The 16617-nt window shown below is 48.2% G+C and overlaps 22 pseudogenes; all 22 read right to left on the bottom strand.

Moving 5' to 3' along the window:
* Positions 1-119: 119 nt before the first annotated feature.
* Positions 120-238, bottom strand: LOC143949156 (5S ribosomal RNA; annotated as a pseudogene).
* Positions 239-346: 108 nt separating this feature from the next.
* LOC143945910 (5S ribosomal RNA) lies at positions 347-465 on the bottom strand (annotated as a pseudogene).
* A 108-nt stretch (positions 466-573) lies between these two features.
* On the bottom strand, positions 574-692 carry LOC143949803 (5S ribosomal RNA; annotated as a pseudogene).
* A 107-nt stretch (positions 693-799) lies between these two features.
* Positions 800-918, bottom strand: LOC143948713 (5S ribosomal RNA; annotated as a pseudogene).
* Positions 919-1873: 955 nt separating this feature from the next.
* LOC143945380 (5S ribosomal RNA) lies at positions 1874-1992 on the bottom strand (annotated as a pseudogene).
* A 1449-nt stretch (positions 1993-3441) lies between these two features.
* LOC143949792 (5S ribosomal RNA) lies at positions 3442-3560 on the bottom strand (annotated as a pseudogene).
* Positions 3561-3885: 325 nt separating this feature from the next.
* Positions 3886-4004, bottom strand: LOC143948526 (5S ribosomal RNA; annotated as a pseudogene).
* Positions 4005-4110: 106 nt separating this feature from the next.
* On the bottom strand, positions 4111-4230 carry LOC143949244 (5S ribosomal RNA; annotated as a pseudogene).
* Positions 4231-9029: 4799 nt separating this feature from the next.
* Positions 9030-9148, bottom strand: LOC143948342 (5S ribosomal RNA; annotated as a pseudogene).
* Positions 9149-9412: 264 nt separating this feature from the next.
* LOC143949310 (5S ribosomal RNA) lies at positions 9413-9531 on the bottom strand (annotated as a pseudogene).
* Positions 9532-9639: 108 nt separating this feature from the next.
* Positions 9640-9758, bottom strand: LOC143946454 (5S ribosomal RNA; annotated as a pseudogene).
* A 103-nt stretch (positions 9759-9861) lies between these two features.
* On the bottom strand, positions 9862-9980 carry LOC143949486 (5S ribosomal RNA; annotated as a pseudogene).
* Positions 9981-10088: 108 nt separating this feature from the next.
* Positions 10089-10207, bottom strand: LOC143948480 (5S ribosomal RNA; annotated as a pseudogene).
* Positions 10208-10313: 106 nt separating this feature from the next.
* LOC143945212 (5S ribosomal RNA) lies at positions 10314-10432 on the bottom strand (annotated as a pseudogene).
* Positions 10433-11143: 711 nt separating this feature from the next.
* On the bottom strand, positions 11144-11262 carry LOC143948263 (5S ribosomal RNA; annotated as a pseudogene).
* Positions 11263-11370: 108 nt separating this feature from the next.
* On the bottom strand, positions 11371-11489 carry LOC143949806 (5S ribosomal RNA; annotated as a pseudogene).
* Positions 11490-12258: 769 nt separating this feature from the next.
* On the bottom strand, positions 12259-12378 carry LOC143947057 (5S ribosomal RNA; annotated as a pseudogene).
* A 741-nt stretch (positions 12379-13119) lies between these two features.
* LOC143948262 (5S ribosomal RNA) lies at positions 13120-13238 on the bottom strand (annotated as a pseudogene).
* Positions 13239-13346: 108 nt separating this feature from the next.
* LOC143949805 (5S ribosomal RNA) lies at positions 13347-13465 on the bottom strand (annotated as a pseudogene).
* A 769-nt stretch (positions 13466-14234) lies between these two features.
* On the bottom strand, positions 14235-14354 carry LOC143947056 (5S ribosomal RNA; annotated as a pseudogene).
* A 741-nt stretch (positions 14355-15095) lies between these two features.
* LOC143948261 (5S ribosomal RNA) lies at positions 15096-15214 on the bottom strand (annotated as a pseudogene).
* A 108-nt stretch (positions 15215-15322) lies between these two features.
* Positions 15323-15441, bottom strand: LOC143949804 (5S ribosomal RNA; annotated as a pseudogene).
* Positions 15442-16617: the final 1176 nt, after the last annotated feature.

Raw genomic sequence — 16617 nt, 5'->3', positions numbered from 1 at the left:
GTGGCCGTAGGTGATCTAGTTGGCCACTCTCAACCCTCTTGACAAACGCCAAGATAGTCACCTTGGCAAACAAGCAGAAAAATAAAAAGGGTCGTCGATGCCAACAACATATTAAAAAAAGCCTGCGGCACCCGGTATTCCCAGGCGGTCTCCCATTCAGGTACTAACCAGACCCAACCCTGCTTAGCATCTGAGATCAGACGAGATGGTGCGCATTCAGGGTGATGTGACCATAGACGATCTTGCTGGCCACTCTCAACCCTCTTGACAAACGCCAAGATGGTCACCTCGGCAAACAAGCAGAAAAATATAACAGGTCGTTGACACCAACAACATATTAAAAAGAAGCCTGCAGCACCTGGTATTCCCATTCGGTCTCCCATCCAGGTACTAACCAGGCCCGACCCTGCTTAGCACCCAAGATCAGATGAGATCAGGTGCATTCAGGGTGATGTGGCCGTAGCCGATTTTGCTGGCCACTCTCAACCCTCTTGACAAATGCCAAGATGGTCACCTCAGCAGACAAGCAGAAAAATAAAACAGGTCGTCGACGCCAACAACCTATTAAAAAATTGCCTATGGCACCTGGTATTCCCAGGCGGTCTCCCCTCCAGCTACCAACCAGGCCCGAGCCAGCTTAGCATCTGAATTCAGACCAGATCAGGCGCATTCAGGGTGATGTGGCCGTAGGTGATCTAGTTGGCCACTCTCAACCCTCTTGACAAACGCCAAGATAGTCACCTTGGCAAACAAGCAGAAAAATTAAAAAGGTCGTCGATGCCAACAACATATTAAAAAAAGCCTGCGGCACCTGGTATTCCCAGGCGGTCTCCCATTCAGGTACTAACCAGACCCAACCCTGCTTAGCATCTGAGATCAGACGAGATGGTGCGCATTCAGGGTGATGTGGCCATAGACAATCTTGTTGGCCACTCTCAACCCTCTTGACAAATGCCAAGATGGTCACCTTGGCAAACAAGCGGAAAAATAAAACATGTCGTCAACGCCAACAACATATTAACCCCCCTAGCGGTAATCCCGAGCCTGGCTCGGGTTGGGATTTTAATTACAGGAGCGGTAACCCCGAGCCAGACTCGGGATCGCATCGCTCGATGCAGGGGAGGACACAGGGAGAGTTACTCACCTTGTCCCCTGGATCCAGCGATGTCCTCCGCGCTGTGTGATCGAGCTGTCCTCCGCTCGATTCACAGTGCCGAATGCCGCCGAGCTCCGTTCCCTGCAGCGTTATGGCGCACGGGAGCGGAGAACGGCGGCAAATTCAAAAAAGTTAAAGTACACAAAACACACACAGCACTGTAATCTTACAGATTACAGTACTGTATTAAAAAATACACACCCCCTTTGTCCCTAGTGGTCTGTGCAGTGCCCTGCATGTACTTTTATATTATAAATACAGTTTTTTTTCTGCCTGGAATTTGGAGATTGTCCATAGCAACCAAAACTTGTCCCTTTTTCAGTATTTTAGGATTTGATTACATTATTGAATATTTTTTAATATTCTTTATTATATTATAAACTTTATCATATCCGGGATGTCTGCTAGACTCTGGTTTGAACAGATTTAAGAGCGTTATTCCTAAGAATTACAGGACTACAAAATAAAACGCCAGATTTCCATGCAAAATAATTGTACCGCTTTCAGCACCTTATTCCAGACTGAATCATACCGCCAGGGAGGTTAAGAGAAACCAGGTACTAACCAGGCCCGACCCTGCGTGGCATCTGAGATCAAAAGAGATAGGGTGCATTCAGGGTGATGGGGCGGTAGGCGATCTTGATGGCCAAGATGGTCACCTCAGCAAACAAGCAGAAAAAAAAACAGGTCGTTGACGCCAATAACATATTTTAAAAAAACTTACGGCACCTGGTATTTCCAGGCGGTGTCCCATACAGGTACTAACCAGGCCCGACCCTGCTTAGCATCCAAGATCAGACGTGATCGGGTGCATTCAAGGTGATGTGGCCGTAAGCAATCTTGCTGGCCACTCTCAACCCTCTTGAAAAACACCAAGATGGTCACCTCAGCAAACAAGCAGAAAAATAAAACAGGTCGCCGACGCCAACAGCATATTAAAAAAAAGCCTACGGCACCTGGCATACCAAGGCGATCTCCCATCCAGGTACTAACCAGGCCCGACCCTGCTTAGCATCTGAGATCAAACGAGATAGGGCGCATTCAGGGTGATGTGGCTTTAGGTGATTTTGCTGGCCACTCTCAACCCTCTTGACTAACGCCAAGATGGTCACCTTGGCAAACAAGCAGAAAAATAAAACAGGTCGTCGACGCCAACAACATATTAAGAAAAACCCTACGGCACCTTGTTTTCCCAGGCAGTCTCACATCCAGGTACTAACCAGGCCCGGCCATGCTTAGCATCTGACATCAAACGAGATGGGGTGCATTCAGGGTGAAATGACCATAGGAGATCATGCTGTCCACTCTCAACCCTCTTGACAAATGCCAAGATGGTCACCTCAGCAAACAAGCAGAAAAATAACACAGGTCGTCTACGCCAACAACATATTAAAAAATTGCCTACGGCACCTGGTATTCCCAATCATTCTCTCATCTCAGCTACTAACCAGGCCTGAACAAGCTTAGCATCTGAGATCGGATGCATTCAGGGTGAGGAGGCCAAAGACAATCTTGTTGGCCACTCTCAACCCTCTTGACAAACGCCAAGATGTTCACCTCGGCAAACAAACAGAAAAATAAAACAGGTCGTCAACGCCAACAACATACAAAAAAATTCCCTATGGAACCTAGTATTCCCAGGCGGTCTCCCATCCAGGTACTAACCAGGCCCGACCCTGCATAGCATCCAAGATCAGAGGAGATCTGGCACATTCAGGGTGATGTGGCTGTAGGTGATTTTGCTGGCCACTCTCAACCCTCTTGACTAATGCCAAGATGGTCACCTTGGCTACAAGCAGAAAAATAAAACAGGTCGTCGACGCCAGCAACATATTAAGTAAAACCCAACGGCACCTTATTTTCCCTGCCGGTCTCCCATCCAGGTACTAACCAGGCCGGACCGTGCTTAGCATCTGAGATCAAACAAGATGGGGTACATTCAGGGTGATGTAGCCGTAGGTGTTCATGCTTGCCACTCTCAACCCTCTTGACAAATGCCAAGATGGTCACCTCAGCAAACAAGCAGAAAAATAAAACAGGTCGTCGACGCCAACAACATATTAAAAAATTGCCTACTGCACCTGTTATTCCCAGGCAGTCTCCCATCACAGCTACTAACCAGGCCCGAACCTGCTTAACATCTGAGATCGGGTGCATTCAGGGTGATAAGGCCGTAGAAGATTTTGTTGGTCACTATCAACCCTCTTGAGAAATGCCAAGATGGTCATCTCGGCAAACAAGCTGAAAAATAAAACAGGTCGTCCACGCCAACAACATATAAAAAAAGCCTTTGACACCTAGTATTCCCAGGCGGTATCCCATCCAGGTACTTACCAGGCCTGACCCTGCTTAGCATCCAAGATCGGACGAGATCGGGCGCTTTCAAGGTGATGTGGCTGTATGCGATCTTGCTGGCCACTCTCAACCCTCTTGAGAAATGCCAAAATGGTCATCTCGGCAAACAAGCAGAAAAAAAAAACAGGTCGTCGACGCCAACAACATGTTAAAGGATAGCCTACGGCACCTGGTGTTTCAGGGTGGTCTCCCATCCAGGTACTAACCAGGCCCAACCCTGCTTAGCATCTGAAATCAGGCACATTCAGGGTGATGTGGCTGTAGGTAATCCCGCTGGCCACTCTCAACCCTCTTGACAAACGCCAAGCTGGTCACCTCGGCCAACAAGCAGAAAAATAAAACAGGTCGTTGATGCCAACAACATATTAAAAAAAAGCCTACGGCTCCTGGTATTCCCAGGCGTTCTCCCATCCAGGTATTAACCAGGCCCGACCCTGCTTAGCATCCGAGATCAAACGAGATTGAGCGCATTCAGGGTGATGTGACCATAAGCAATCTTCCAGGCCACACTCAACCCTCTTGACAAACGCCAAGATGGTCACCTCGGCAAACAAGCAGAATAAAAAAAGGTCGTCGATGCCAACAACATATTAAAAAAAAGCCTACGGCACCTGGTATTCCCAGGCGGTCTCCCATTCAGGTACTAACCAGGCACAACCCTGCTTAGGCATCTGAGATCAGATGAGATGGTGTGCATTCAGCGTGATGTGGCCATAGACGATCTTGTTGGCCACTCTCAACCCTCTTGACTAATGCCAAGATGGTCACCTTGGCAAACAAGCAGAAAAATAAAACAGGTCGAAGATGCCAACAACATATTAAGAAAAACCCTACGGCACCTTGTTTTCCCAGGCGGCCTCCCATCCAGGTACTAACGAGGCCTGACCATGCTTAGCATCTGAGCTCAAACGAGATAGGGTGCATTATGGGTGATGTGGCCTTAGGCAATCGTGCTGGCCACTCTCAACCCTCTTGACAAATGCCAAGATGGTCACCTCAGCAAACAAGCATAAAAATAAAACAGGTCGTCGACGCCAACAACATATTAAAAAATTGCCTATGGCACCTGTTATTCCCAGGCAGTCTCCCATCACAGCTACTAACCAGGCCCGAACCTGCTTAGCATCTGAGATCGGGTGCATTCAGGGTGATGAGGCCATAGGCGATCTTGTCGGCCACTCTCAACCCTCTTGAGAAACGCCAAGATGGTCACCTTGGCAAACAAGCAGAAAAATAAAATAGGTCGTCCACGCCAACAACATATAAAAAAAGCCTTTGGCACCTAGTATTCCCAGGCGGTACTCCATCCAGGTAATTACCAGGCCTGACCCTGCTTAGCATCTGAGATCAGACGAGATGGTGCGCATTCAGGGTGATGTGGCTGTTGGGGATCTTGCTGGCCACTCTCAACCCTCTTGACTAATGCCAAGATGGTCACCTTGGCAAACAAGCAGAAAAATAAAACAGGTCGAAGATGCCAACAACATATTAAGAAAAACCCTACGGCACCTTGTTTTCCCAGGCGGCCTCCCATCCAGGTACTAACGAGGCCTGACCATGCTTAGCATCTGAGATTAAACGAGATAGGGTGCATTATGGGTGATGTGGCCTTAGGCAATCGTGCTGGCCACTCTCAACCCTCTTGACAAATGCCAAGATGGTCACCTCAGCAAACAAGCATAAAAATAAAACAGGTCGTCGACGCCAACAACATATTAAAAAATTGCCTATGGCACCTGTTATTCCCAGGCAGTCTCCCATCACAGCTACTAACCAGGCCCGAACCTGCTTAGCATCTGAGATCGGGTGCATTCAGGGTGATGAGGCCATAGGCGATCTTGTCGGCCACTCTCAACCCTCTTGAGAAACGCCAAGATGGTCACCTTGGCAAACAAGCAGAAAAATAAAATAGGTCGTCCACGCCAACAACATATAAAAAAAGCCTTTGGCACCTAGTATTCCCAGGCGGTACTCCATCCAGGTAATTACCAGGCCTGACCCTGCTTAGCATCTGAGATCAGACGAGATGGTGCGCATTCAGGGTGATGTGGCTGTTGGGGATCTTGCTGGCCACTCTCAACCCTCTTGACTAATGCCAAGATGGTCACCTTGGCAAACAAGCAGAAAAATAAAACAGGTCGAAGATGCCAACAACATATTAAGAAAAACCCTACGGCACCTTGTTTTCCCAGGCGGCCTCCCATCCAGGTACTAACGAGGCCTGACCATGCTTAGCATCTGAGATTAAACGAGATAGGGTGCATTATGGGTGATGTGGCCTTAGGCAATCGTGCTGGCCACTCTCAACCCTCTTGACAAATGCCAAGATGGTCACCTCAGCAAACAAGCATAAAAATAAAACAGGTCGTCGACGCCAACAACATATTAAAAAATTGCCTATGGCACCTGTTATTCCCAGGCAGTCTCCCATCACAGCTACTAACCAGGCCCGAACCTGCTTAGCATCTGAGATCGGGTGCATTCAGGGTGATGAGGCCATAGGCGATCTTGTCGGCCACTCTCAACCCTCTTGAGAAACGCCAAGATGGTCACCTTGGCAAACAAGCAGAAAAATAAAATAGGTCGTCCACGCCAACAACATATAAAAAAAGCCTTTGGCACCTAGTATTCCCAGGCGGTACTCCATCCAGGTAATTACCAGGCCTGACCCTGCTTAGCATCTGAGATCAGACGAGATGGTGCGCATTCAGGGTGATGTGGCTGTTGGGGATCTTGCTGGCCACTCTCAACCCTCTTGACTAATGCCAAGATGGTCACCTTGGCAAACAAGCAGAAAAATAAAACAGGTCGAAGATGCCAACAACATATTAAGAAAAACCCTACGGCACCTTGTTTTCCCAGGCGGCCTCCCATCCAGGTACTAACGAGGCCTGACCATGCTTAGCATCTGAGATTAAACGAGATAGGGTGCATTATGGGTGATGTGGCCTTAGGCAATCGTGCTGGCCACTCTCAACCCTCTTGACAAATGCCAAGATGGTCACCTCGGCAAACAAGCATAAAAATAAAACAGGTCGTCGACGCCAACAACATATTAAAAAATTGCCTATGGCACCTGTTATTCCCAGGCAGTCTCCCATCACAGCTACTAACCAGGCCCGAACCTGCTTAGCATCTGAGATCGGGTGCATTCAGGGTGATGAGGCCATAGGCGATCTTGTCGGCCACTCTCAACCCTCTTGAGAAACGCCAAGATGGTCACCTTGGCAAACAAGCAGAAAAATAAAATAGGTCGTCCACGCCAACAACATATAAAAAAAGCCTTTGGCACCTAGTATTCCCAGGCGGTACTCCATCCAGGTAATTACCAGGCCTGACCCTGCTTAGCATCTGAGATCAGAGGAGATGGTGCGCATTCAGGGTGATGTGGCTGTTGGGGATCTTGCTGGCCACTCTCAACCCTCTTGACTAATGCCAAGATGGTCACCTTGGCAAACAAGCAGAAAAATAAAACAGGTCGAAGATGCCAACAACATATTAAGAAAAACCCTACGGCACCTTGTTTTCCCAGGCGGCCTCCCATCCAGGTACTAACGAGGCCTGACCATGCTTAGCATCTGAGATTAAACGAGATAGGGTGCATTATGGGTGATGTGGCCTTAGGCAATTGTGCTGGCCACTCTCAACCCTCTTGACAAATGCCAAGATGGTCACCTCAGCAAACAAGCATAAAAATAAAACAGGTCGTCGACGCCAACAACATATTAAAAAATTGCCTATGGCACCTGTCATTCCCAGGCAGTCTCCCATCACAGCTACTAACCAGGCCCGAACCTGCTTAGCATCTGAGATCGGGTGCATTCAGGGTGATGAGGCCATAGGCGATCTTGTCGGCCACTCTCAACCCTCTTGAGAAACGCCAAGATGGTCACCTTGGCAAACAAGCAGAAAAATAAAATAGGTCGTCCACGCCAACAACATATAAAAAAAGCCTTTGGCACCTAGTATTCCCAGGCGGTACTCCATCCAGGTAATTACCAGGCCTGACCCTGCTTAGCATCTGAGATCAGACGAGATGGTGCGCATTCAGGGTGATGTGGCTGTTGGGGATCTTGCTGGCCACTCTCAACCCTCTTGACTAATGCCAAGATGGTCACCTTGGCAAACAAGCAGAAAAATAAAACAGGTCGAAGATGCCAACAACATATTAAGAAAAACCCTACGGCACCTTGTTTTCCCAGGCGGCCTCCCATCCAGGTACTAACGAGGCCTGACCATGCTTAGCATCTGAGATTAAACGAGATAGGGTGCATTATGGGTGATGTGGCCTTAGGCAATCGTGCTGGCCACTCTCAACCCTCTTGACAAATGCCAAGATGGTCACCTCAGCAAACAAGCATAAAAATAAAACAGGTCGTCGACGCCAACAACATATTAAAAAATTGCCTATGGCACCTGTTATTCCCAGGCAGTCTCCCATCACAGCTACTAACCAGGCCCGAACCTGCTTAGCATCTGAGATCGGGTGCATTCAGGGTGATGAGGCCATAGGCGATCTTGTCGGCCACTCTCAACCCTCTTGAGAAACGCCAAGATGGTCACCTTGGCAAACAAGCAGAAAAATAAAATAGGTCGTCCACGCCAACAACATATAAAAAAAGCCTTTGGCACCTAGTATTCCCAGGCGGTACTCCATCCAGGTAATTACCAGGCCTGACCCTGCTTAGCATCTGAGATCAGATGAGATGGTGCGCATTCAGGGTGATGTGGCTGTTGGGGATCTTGCTGGCCACTCTCAACCCTCTTGACTAATGCCAAGATGGTCACCTTGGCAAACAAGCAGAAAAATAAAACAGGTCGAAGATGCCAACAACATATTAAGAAAAACCCTACGGCACCTTGTTTTCCCAGGCGGCCTCCCATCCAGGTACTAACGAGGCCTGACCATGCTTAGCATCTGAGATTAAACGAGATAGGGTGCATTATGGGTGATGTGGCCTTAGGCAATCATGCTGGCCACTCTCAACCCTCTTGACAAATGCCAAGATGGTCACCTCAGCAAACAAGCATAAAAATAAAACAGGTCGTCGACGCCAACAACATATTAAAAAATTGCCTATGGCACCTGTTATTCCCAGGCAGTCTCCCATCACAGCTACTAACCAGGCCCGAACCTGCTTAGCATCTGAGATCGGGTGCATTCAGGGTGATGAGGCCATAGGTGATCTTGTCGGCCACTCTCAACCCTCTTGAGAAACGTCAAGATGGTCACCTTGGCAAACAAGCAGAAAAATAAAATAGGTCGTCCACGCCAACAACATATAAAAAAATGCCTTTGGCACCTAGTATTCCCAGGCGGTACTCCATCCAGGTACTTACCAGGCCTGACCCTGCTTAGCATCTGAGATCAGATGAGATGATGCGCATTCAGGGTGATGTGGCTGTTGGGGATCTTGCTGGCAACTCTCAACCCTCTTGACAAACGCCAAGATGGTCACCTCGGCAAACAAGCAGAAAAATAAAACAGGTCATCGACGCCAACAACATATTAAGAATAACGCTACGGCACCTTGTTTTCCCAGGCGGTCTCCCTTCCAGGTACTAACCAGGCCCAACCCTGCTTAGCATCCGAGATCAGACGAGATTGGGCGCATTCAGGGTGATGTGGCCATAAGCAGAAAAAAAAACAAGTGGTCGCCAACAACATATTAAAAAAAAGCCTATGAGATCTGGTATTCCCAGGGGGTCTCCCATCCAGGTACTAACCAGGCCTGACCCTGGTTAGCATCTTAATTCAGACCAGATCAGGCGCATTCAAGGTGATGTGGCCATAGGTGATCTAGCCAGCAACTCTCAACCCTCTTGACAAACGCCAAGTCACCTCAGCAAACAAGCAGAAAAATAAAAAAGGTCGTCGATGCCAACAACATATTAAAAAAAAGCCTATGGCAACTGGGATTCCCAGGCGGTCTCCCATCCAGGTACTAACCAGGCCCGACCCTGCTTTGCATCTGAGATCAGATGAGATCAGGTGCATTCAGGGTTATGTGGGCGAAGTTGATCTTGCTGGCCACTCTCAACCCTCTTGACAAACGCCAAAATGGTCACCTCGGCAAACAAGCAGAAAAATAAAGCAGGTCGTCGACACCCAACAACATATTAAAAAAAGCCTACGGCATCTGTTATTCCCAGGCGTTCACCCATCCAGGTACTAACCAGGCCCGACCCTGCTTACCATCCGAGATCAGACGAGATCGGGCGCATTCAGGGTGATGTGGCCATAAGCAATCTTGCTGGCCACACTCAACCCTCTTGACAAACGCCAAGATGGTCACCTCGGCAAACAAGCAGAAAAAAAGGTAATCGATGCCAACAACATATTAAAAAAAAGCCTACGGCACCTGGTATTCCCATGCGGTCTCCCATTCAGGTATTAACCAGGCCCAAACCTGCTTAGCATCTGAGATCATACGAGATGGTGCGCATTCAGGGTGATGTGGCCATAGACTATCTTGCTGGCCACTCTCAACCCTCTTGACAAATGCCAAGATGGTCACCTCAGCAAACAAGCATAAAAAGAAAACAGGTCGTCGATGCCAACAACATATTAAAAAATTACCTACGGCACCTGGTGTTTTCACTTGGTCTCCTATCCAGCTACTAACCAGGCCCGACCCTGCTTTGCATCCGAGATCAGATGAGATCGGGTGCATTCAGGGTTATGTGGCCGAAGGTGATCTTGCTGGCCACTCTCATCCCTCTTGACAAACACCAAGATGGCCACCTCTGCAAACAATCAGAAAAATAAAACAGGTCGTCGACGCCAACAACATATTAAAAAAGCCTACGGCACCTGTTATTCCCAGGCGTTCACCCATCCAGGTACTAACCAGGCCCGACCCTGCTTACCATCCGAGATCAGACGAGATCGGGCACATTCAGGGTGATGTGGCCATAAGCAATCTTGCTGGCCACACTCAACCCTCTTGACAAAAGCCAAGATGGTCACCTCTGCAAACAAGTAGAAAAAAAAGGTAATCGATGCCAACAACATATTAAAAAAAAGCCTACGGCACCTGGTATTCCCATGCGGTCTCCCATTCAGGTATTAACCAGGCCCAAACCTGCTTAGCATCTGAGATCATAGGGTGATGGTGCGCATTCAGGGTGATGTGGCCATAGACTATCTTGCTGGCCACTCTCAACCCTCTTGACAAATGCCAAGATGGTCACCTCAGCAAACAAGCAGAAAAATAAAACAGGTCGTCGACGCCAACAACATACAAAAAAATTGCCTACGGCACCTGGTTTTCGCAGGCGGTCTCCTATCCAGCTACTAACCAGGCCCGACCCTGCTTAGCATCCGAAATAAGATGAGATTGGGTGCATTCAGGATTATGTGGCCGAAGGTGATCTTGCTGGCCACTCTCAACCCTCTTGACCAGGGATCGTCAAACTACGGCCCTCCTGTTGCGGAACTACGCATCCCATGAGGCATTGTAAAGCTCTGACATTCACAGACATGACCAGGCATGATGGGAATTGTAGTTCCTGAACAACTGGAGGGCCGTAGTTTGAAGACCCCTGCTCTTGACAAACGCCAAGATGGTCACCTCAGGAAACAAGCAGAAAAATAAAACAGGTCGTCGATGCCAACAACATATTAAAAAAAGCCTACGGCACCTGTTATTCCCAGGCGTTCTCCCATCCAGGTACTAACCAGGCCTGACCCTGCTTAGCATCCGAGATCAGATAAGATTGGGTGCATTCAAGGTGATGTAGCCGTAAGCAATCTTACTGGCCACTCTGAACCCTCTTGACAAACGCCAAGATAGTCACCTCGGCAAATAAGCAGAAAAATAAAACAGGTCGTCGACGCCAACAACAGATTAAAAAAAAGCCTATGGAACCTAGTATTCACAGGTGGTCTTCCATCCAGGTACTAACCAGGCCCGACCCTGCTTAGCATCCAAGATCAGAGGAGATCGGGCACATTCAGGGTGATGTGGCTGTAGGTGATTTTGCTGGCCACTCTCAACCCTCTTGACTAACGCCAAGATGGTCACCTTGGCTACAAGCAGAAAAATAAAACAGGTCGTCGACGCCAACAACTTATTAAGAAAAACCCAACAGCACCTTATTTTCCCAGGCAGTTTCCCATCCAGGTGCTAACCAGGCCGGACCATGCTTAGCATCTGAGATCAAACGAGATAGGGTACATTCAGGGTGATGTATCCGTAGGCGATCATGCTGGCCACTCTCAACCCTCTTGACAAATGCCAAGATGGTCACCTCAGCAAACAAGCAGAAAAATAAAACAGGTCATCGACGCCAACAACATTATAAAAAAATTCGCAGGTGGTCTCCTATCCAGCTACTAACCAGGCCCGACCCTGCATAGCATCCAAGATCAAATGAGATCGGGTGCATTCAGGTTGATGTGGCCGTAGGCAATCTTGCTGGCCTCTCTCAACCCTCTTCACAAACCCCAAGATGGTCACCTCGGCAAACAAGCAGGAAAATATAACAGGTCGTTGACGCCAACAACATTTAAAAAAAACCCTACGGCACCTTGTATTCCCAGGCGGTCTCCCATCCAAGTACTAACCAGGCCCGACCCTGCTTAGCATGCAAGAACAGACGAGATCTTGTGCATTGAAGGTGATGTGGCCTTAAGCAATCATGAATGGCAACTCTCAACCCTCTTGACAAATGCCAAGATGGTCACCTCGGCAAACAAGCAGAAAAATAAAACAGGTCGTTGACGCCAACAACAGAATAAAAAAAGCCTATGGCACCCTGGTATTCCCAGGCAGTCTCCCATCCAGGTACTAACCAGGCCCGACCCTGCTTAGCATCCAAGATCAGATGAGATCGGGCGCATTCAGGGTGATGTGGCTGTAGGTGATTTTGCTGGCCACTCTCAACCCTCTTGACTAATGCCAAGATGGTCACCTTGGCAAACAAGCAGAAAAATAAAACAGGTCGAAGACGCCAACAACATATTAAGAAAAACCCTACAGCACCTTGTTTTCCCAGGCGGTCTCCCACCAAGGTACTAACCAGGCCTGACCATGCTTAGCATCTGAGATCAAACGAGATAGGGTGCATCTGAGATCATAGGGTGATGGTGCGCATTCAGGGTGATGTGGCCATAGACTATCTTGCTGGCCACTCTCAACCCTCTTGACAAATGCCAAGATGGTCACCTCAGCAAACAAGCAGAAAAATAAAACAGGTCGTCGACGCCAACAACATACAAAAAAATTGCCTACGGCACCTGGTTTTCGCAGGCGGTCTCCTATCCAGCTACTAACCAGGCCCGACCCTGCTTAGCATCCGAAATAAGATGAGATTGGGTGCATTCAGGATTATGTGGCCGAAGGTGATCTTGCTGGCCACTCTCAACCCTCTTGACCAGGGATCGTCAAACTACGGCCCTCCTGTTGCGGAACTACGCATCCCATGAGGCATTGTAAAGCTCTGACATTCACAGACATGACCAGGCATGATGGGAATTGTAGTTCCTGAACAACTGGAGGGCCGTAGTTTGAAGACCCCTGCTCTTGACAAACGCCAAGATGGTCACCTCAGGAAACAAGCAGAAAAATAAAACAGGTCGTCGATGCCAACAACATATTAAAAAAAGCCTACGGCACCTGTTATTCCCAGGCGTTCTCCCATCCAGGTACTAACCAGGCCTGACCCTGCTTAGCATCCGAGATCAGATAAGATTGGGTGCATTCAAGGTGATGTAGCCGTAAGCAATCTTACTGGCCACTCTGAACCCTCTTGACAAACGCCAAGATAGTCACCTCGGCAAATAAGCAGAAAAATAAAACAGGTCGTCGACGCCAACAACAGATTAAAAAAAAGCCTATGGAACCTAGTATTCACAGGTGGTCTTCCATCCAGGTACTAACCAGGCCCGACCCTGCTTAGCATCCAAGATCAGAGGAGATCGGGCACATTCAGGGTGATGTGGCTGTAGGTGATTTTGCTGGCCACTCTCAACCCTCTTGACTAACGCCAAGATGGTCACCTTGGCTACAAGCAGAAAAATAAAACAGGTCGTCGACGCCAACAACTTATTAAGAAAAACCCAACAGCACCTTATTTTCCCAGGCAGTTTCCCATCCAGGTGCTAACCAGGCCGGACCATGCTTAGCATCTGAGATCAAACGAGATAGGGTACATTCAGGGTGATGTATCCGTAGGCGATCATGCTGGCCACTCTCAACCCTCTTGACAAATGCCAAGATGGTCACCTCAGCAAACAAGCAGAAAAATAAAACAGGTCATCGACGCCAACAACATTATAAAAAAATTCGCAGGTGGTCTCCTATCCAGCTACTAACCAGGCCCGACCCTGCATAGCATCCAAGATCAAATGAGATCGGGTGCATTCAGGTTGATGTGGCCGTAGGCAATCTTGCTGGCCTCTCTCAACCCTCTTCACAAACCCCAAGATGGTCACCTCGGCAAACAAGCAGGAAAATATAACAGGTCGTTGACGCCAACAACATTTAAAAAAAACCCTACGGCACCTTGTATTCCCAGGCGGTCTCCCATCCAAGTACTAACCAGGCCCGACCCTGCTTAGCATGCAAGAACAGACGAGATCTTGTGCATTGAAGGTGATGTGGCCTTAAGCAATCATGAATGGCAACTCTCAACCCTCTTGACAAATGCCAAGATGGTCACCTCGGCAAACAAGCAGAAAAATAAAACAGGTCGTTGACGCCAACAACAGAATAAAAAAAGCCTATGGCACCCTGGTATTCCCAGGCAGTCTCCCATCCAGGTACTAACCAGGCCCGACCCTGCTTAGCATCCAAGATCAGATGAGATCGGGCGCATTCAGGGTGATGTGGCTGTAGGTGATTTTGCTGGCCACTCTCAACCCTCTTGACTAATGCCAAGATGGTCACCTTGGCAAACAAGCAGAAAAATAAAACAGGTCGAAGACGCCAACAACATATTAAGAAAAACCCTACAGCACCTTGTTTTCCCAGGCGGTCTCCCACCAAGGTACTAACCAGGCCTGACCATGCTTAGCATCTGAGATCAAACGAGATAGGGTGCATCTGAGATCATAGGGTGATGGTGCGCATTCAGGGTGATGTGGCCATAGACTATCTTGCTGGCCACTCTCAACCCTCTTGACAAATGCCAAGATGGTCACCTCAGCAAACAAGCAGAAAAATAAAACAGGTCGTCGACGCCAACAACATACAAAAAAATTGCCTACGGCACCTGGTTTTCGCAGGCGGTCTCCTATCCAGCTACTAACCAGGCCCGACCCTGCTTAGCATCCGAAATAAGATGAGATTGGGTGCATTCAGGATTATGTGGCCGAAGGTGATCTTGCTGGCCACTCTCAACCCTCTTGACCAGGGATCGTCAAACTACGGCCCTCCTGTTGCGGAACTACGCATCCCATGAGGCATTGTAAAGCTCTGACATTCACAGACATGACCAGGCATGATGGGAATTGTAGTTCCTGAACAACTGGAGGGCCGTAGTTTGAAGACCCCTGCTCTTGACAAACGCCAAGATGGTCACCTCAGGAAACAAGCAGAAAAATAAAACAGGTCGTCGATGCCAACAACATATTAAAAAAAGCCTACGGCACCTGTTATTCCCAGGCGTTCTCCCATCCAGGTACTAACCAGGCCTGACCCTGCTTAGCATCCGAGATCAGATAAGATTGGGTGCATTCAAGGTGATGTAGCCGTAAGCAATCTTACTGGCCACTCTGAACCCTCTTGACAAACGCCAAGATAGTCACCTCGGCAAATAAGCAGAAAAATAAAACAGGTCGTCGACGCCAACAACAGATTAAAAAAAAGCCTATGGAACCTAGTATTCACAGGTGGTCTTCCATCCAGGTACTAACCAGGCCCGACCCTGCTTAGCATCCAAGATCAGAGGAGATCGGGCACATTCAGGGTGATGTGGCTGTAGGTGATTTTGCTGGCCACTCTCAACCCTCTTGACTAACGCCAAGATGGTCACCTTGGCTACAAGCAGAAAAATAAAACAGGTCGTCGACGCCAACAACTTATTAAGAAAAACCCAACAGCACCTTATTTTCCCAGGCAGTTTCCCATCCAGGTGCTAACCAGGCCGGACCATGCTTAGCATCTGAGATCAAACGAGATAGGGTACATTCAGGGTGATGTATCCGTAGGCGATCATGCTGGCCACTCTCAACCCTCTTGACAAATGCCAAGATGGTCACCTCAGCAAACAAGCAGAAAAATAAAACAGGTCATCGACGCCAACAACATTATAAAAAAATTCGCAGGTGGTCTCCTATCCAGCTACTAACCAGTAGTGATGGCCGAACGGTTCGCCCGGCGGTCGTTTCGCGGCGAATTTCCGACTTTCGCCGTCCGCGGGTTCGAACGCCTTTTTCCGTCGTTCGCCCCGGCGGACTTACGTGTTTAATGTATACAAGAACTTTAACCTTTCGTGACACGTTTATCATGTGTTACAGGACAACCAATTGAGACATGACAGCTCATGGACACTTGGACATTCCCCCTAACCTATAAATACACCCGATCCGGTGGCCATTTTACATTCTTTCTTCTGTCACTGTAGGGAAAGGATCCTGTGTGGAGTAGGGACAGAGAAAACGCTAGCTATTTGGTACACAAAAGTTCTTTTCAGGACTGGTATAGGTGTTAGGTCAGCAGCCTGAGTTTCTTTTGTCAGTTTAGATAAAGGGACAGAGCGCTGTATGCTGCTATTTTAGGGACAGCTCAGCCAGATTAGTCTTTCTTCATCATCATCATCATCATCATCATTAGCTGTTACTATCAGGTCCACAAAAGAGCTGTTCCAGCTAATCGTTCCAGCCTACTCTTTTTTGCCAATTTGTATAGGGACAGGCAGGAAGCAGTGTGTCAGGCAGTGAGGATAATTTTAAAGACTTGCTGTTACTATTAGTTCCACAAAGGTTCTTTTCAGGACTGGTATCAGTGGTACGGTAATAGGCTTGTACACGTATAATATTCTTTCTTCCAAATATAGAAAGAATATTATACTTGACTGCTGCCCTTCTGCTGCAGTCTGCTAATCATTCACAACTCACTTGTTCCACAAAAGTTCTTATAAGGACTGGTAACTTGGTCTGT

This window comes from Lithobates pipiens, unplaced genomic scaffold, assembly GCF_037356315.1.
Source record: "Lithobates pipiens isolate NorthernLeopardFrog02 unplaced genomic scaffold, aLitPip1_a1.2 Scaffold_30, whole genome shotgun sequence".
Taxonomy (NCBI): Eukaryota; Metazoa; Chordata; class Amphibia; order Anura; family Ranidae; genus Lithobates; species Lithobates pipiens.
This window is presented reverse-complemented; position numbering and strand designations above follow the sequence as displayed.